General features: G+C 46.5%; 1 long non-coding RNA gene across 1 annotated transcript; it reads right to left on the reverse strand.

Moving 5' to 3' along the window:
* Window positions 1-926: 926 nt before the first annotated feature.
* On the reverse strand, window positions 927-3,103 carry LOC119323731. Its single transcript, XR_005156479.1, has 2 exons — window positions 1,767-3,103; window positions 927-1,488 (listed from the first exon to the last, which is right to left on the reverse strand). It is a non-coding gene; the product is annotated as an uncharacterized LOC119323731 (long non-coding RNA).
* Window positions 3,104-4,039: the final 936 nt, after the last annotated feature.

A 4,039-nucleotide genomic window follows, 5' to 3' on the forward strand; every position in this document is an offset into this window, starting at 1 on the left:
TAGCCACTGGGGGCTTGCCAAGTGGCGGAGGGAGGCTGGGGCGTGCCGGATCTGGAGGGGGGAGGCGGCAGCGCGGCCCTCGAGGTGGGAGGAGGCACTGAAAACGAGGAGGAGAGGGATGGCTGCGGCTGGGTTAGGGAAGGGGGGTAGGCTGCCAAATTTGGAGGGGGGGTGTCCATATATAGCAAAAAGCTAGGGTTTGGGGGTTAGGAGGGGTTTCGGGACCCTCGGATCGCGATCGAGCGGCTCCGGACAGAGGGGACCTAGGTGGCTACAGGTAGGCTGTGTAGAATGCCTCGAGCTGAAAAGAGAGAGAAACAGAGCGACCCGGTGGCAGTTTCGGAGACCGAAACGTCCGACGAAGGTACCGGCAACGGTGCCGCTATATATTTAATGGTTAGGCTATCAAATGGACTCCGAATGCGACGAAACTTGGCAGACGGCCTGTCCACACTATAATAAGAACGCACGACAAGTTGCAACCCATTCCAAGAACATTTTTATGCCGCTTATAAAATAATATTTCAGAGGTGTCGCGAGCGCGTGTGAGAGTGTCGGGGCTCGGAATGGACAACGGAGAGAACCGGCGGAAACCGAACAGATGCAAGTTTTATAAAAACGATGCCGATGCAATGCGCATAATGCTATGAGACGAGATGCATAACAAGAACAAAATGCAAAACAACAGACAAAAACTCAACCACGAAGGAAATAATAAATCACATCTCCAAAAAAAGGCAAGAGTCGGAGTTACGAATATGAAAAGTTGTATCCGGGGCGTTACACTTGAGTTGCTACTAGTAAGCTTACGTGCAACGCACGTCTTACTTTATACTCTAGTATTGATTTTGTTTCAGATATTTACAAACATGAAAGAAAGAAAACTTTTGTCTTTTTATCCAAATAATTACAAATGATGGCGGCCGTTTGGCTTGGATCTATTCTATGCCGACAGTTCAGAACAATTTACAATTTACCATGGATTCCCAGGAACGGTCTTAAAAATACAAACTCACGCACAAATAATTCTACTATAAAGTCCAATCATACAGGGGAATAATAGGGATGCGAAGAAGAGATTATCCATCCTTAAAGATACTGGTATCAGTAGTATACATGCTCTTTGATGTGTTCATCTTTTGAGCAAATAAGTCTAGCAATGCTAGTGAAGACACAAAGAAAACTTGGAAACTGTCAGGAACCGGTGCCTATGGCAACAAGGCAGGACATGTGTGCATGGCAACACCACATAGCAGGAGGTACAATTGGATCACATTCTGCTAGTACATCAAATGTGCCGGTTAACTGTGCAATTATTTCTTCCACATTGGAAAACAACCTGATTTTTTTTCCTGAAACATACTTATAATACAACTATTAGTGGTACCAAAGGTTAGTGAAATCATGCCTTGCAGGAATTTTCCTTGTTCCATATGATAGTGTGACAAGTAAGTCTCCATGACTCCGGTTTCTGACCATGCCAATGAGCTGCAAAGAATAGAGTTAATTAACAACTTTACAATAAAATCATAAAAGCAGCAGTCTTTGTGGGTGAATAGTGTTACGGTGCATAAATAGTGTTATATCACGAGGTTGCAAACTTGCAATACAATATAGTGGTAAATCAATAATAATTATGTATAAGCATGCATGAGACCAATATTCGGCCTCCAATACATATTAGTGGCAAATCAATAAAAAAAATCTGTATAAGCATGAGAGAAAATTTGGGAGAGCATCTAAGCATACGTGTATAGGTCACATACCAAGAATAGACATAATTAGCACGCACAAGCGTCGGGAGAATCCACCAGTTCTTCAATCAATAAAAAGAAAGCCACCCCAATCCTCCAACCAATATTAAAGGAACCAATTGAGAAATCAGCATATAGAGATGGGAGGTGCTGCCGGCGTCAAGGGTCCCGGTGGGAGAGGAGCGGCGCATCACTGTTTCAAATGAGTCAATGAGACAATAAAGGTCCAGATTTTAACAAATTAGAAATCAAAATGGTAAGATGCAAGGTTCATGACTTCCACAAAAAGAGCTCTTTTGGGATTGTAAGATGCATCAGCTCGAATTAGGAACTATCATCCTCACCGTTTCCAATAAAAAATGAAATGATAGGAGAACCAGTAATTCACATTTGCTTCACCATGAAACCCTGAGCATGCTGCAGTTGTTTTATCGACTGCACGTAATTTGGCATTTGAATAGGAAAATGGGTTCAAAGACGACACAAGCTACGTACGTAAAGGGCAGAAAAGTCACACTGGGTATCTTCAATTGCAAATGGAAATAATTTCACTGAAATAAAGAAGCAAGATCAACCAATATTGACTCGACTGGAACCTAAAATAAAGAAGCAAGAGTCTCCTATCTAATGAAACATGTACATCAAACCTCAGTATTCTTGAAATCTGTCACATACATAGAATAGTGGACCATTGACCTGCAAAGTAATCTGGGCTCAGGTGTTCATCCATCTTAGTCTCCCCCATCCTCATGGCTAGCATAATTGGACTTTAACATAGTGCCAAATGGAAGTCAATCATTTTTTGAGAAACAGATATTTCACAGTTGAATCCATATCTACAGGAATCAACTATTTGCATGTGGCAATATATTAAAGGCAGAAACACATCGTCAAGCAGGATCTTTCACCGATCTACATACACTTATATGTTCGTTTATCAAATCAAAGAAAGATGAAATTGGTCCTTCCAGATCTTATACACGACCAAGTTTATATAAATCAAAGAACGTGTATACCTTTTATGTGGAGGATTCAGATGAAGGAATTATCTCCAACGCCCTCCTCACGTACGCATGGTGCTAGAGATCTCGCTGTTGAGGGAGCACGTCATGGAGAAGAGGCACCGGGGCGCGGAACGGAGGCACCGACGCGCGGCGTGGCAGGCCCGGGAAGCGTGACAGGGCGGGAGGGGCCTTAAACGGGAGCGCAGGCGCGCGGGAGGCGAGACAGGAGCGGCGGCGAGCCGGGGCACGACGACGGCGTGGTGCGCGGCATGCTGCGCGCGGCCCGGCACGAGGCCGGGGGCGCGGCGGCTCCTGCTCCCTGGGCGGCGCGGCGGCGGGCGGGGAGCGAGGGTGGGGATGGTCCTATCTGAGGGTGACTAATTTTCACGATTTCTGGGTGGGTAATCATGGGGATGTGCCTATATGCGTGATTAGAGGGGATGCATTGCCTGATTCCTTTTTTTCGTGCGATTACAGGCGATGCGTTTGCGGAAGCGAGGCGTGAAGTTCCCTCTGCGGTGCGGTGGAGTATGGTCAGTCAATCTAAATTGTTAAGTACACATGGGAGGGTAGATTAGATTAAGGCTAACCGTTAGATTAAATTTAGTGGGCCTAATCTTATAATGATAATGCATCGGTGTACGTTTTGTGAGGTGCACGTAAGAAAGTTTTTGTTCGTTTGTTTAATAAGTAGTAAAAATAAAAATTTAATGTGCTGAATTATAAGTTATTGGGATTGGGATTCTTGCGAAATATTTTTTTGCGCCAGATGCTTTTAGTTTGCAAGCTGACATTGAACATATAAACCCAGCTACCCAACCCGCCATTCTAGCGCCATCCCCGTTTCAAATTCATCCTGAACACTCGATTTGCATCGCTGGCCAGCGACATTGTACCTTTCATCGCGGTGGTAAACATCCGGTCGCTCATTCTTCTGTACTCCGAGTAACCGGGCTAGAGCGACTGACACATGGGCCAGCCTTGCGTGCGGGCCAGCCTCGCAGCGGCCGGTGTGTGCGTGCTTCTGTCCGGAAACAGGGGCGAATCGATCGTGAGTTGGCAGAGGCGCTCGTGGGTTGGCAGGGTGTTTTTTTACCGTCGTTTGCACCCAGCGGCCACCCGTGAAAATATCTCCTCTCCCTTGCCTTCTCTCACGTGCTCTCCCCTCCCCCGATCCCCTCCATCCCTACCGTCGCGCCGCCGGCTCCATGCAGCGGCCGACGCGGCCTTCTCTCCCCGGCGCTCGAGGTACAACAGCTGCCGCGGCACTTCTCGGCCCAG

This window comes from Triticum dicoccoides, chromosome 6B (genome assembly GCF_002162155.2).
Source record: "Triticum dicoccoides isolate Atlit2015 ecotype Zavitan chromosome 6B, WEW_v2.0, whole genome shotgun sequence".
NCBI lineage: Eukaryota > Viridiplantae > Streptophyta > Magnoliopsida > Poales > Poaceae > Triticum > Triticum dicoccoides.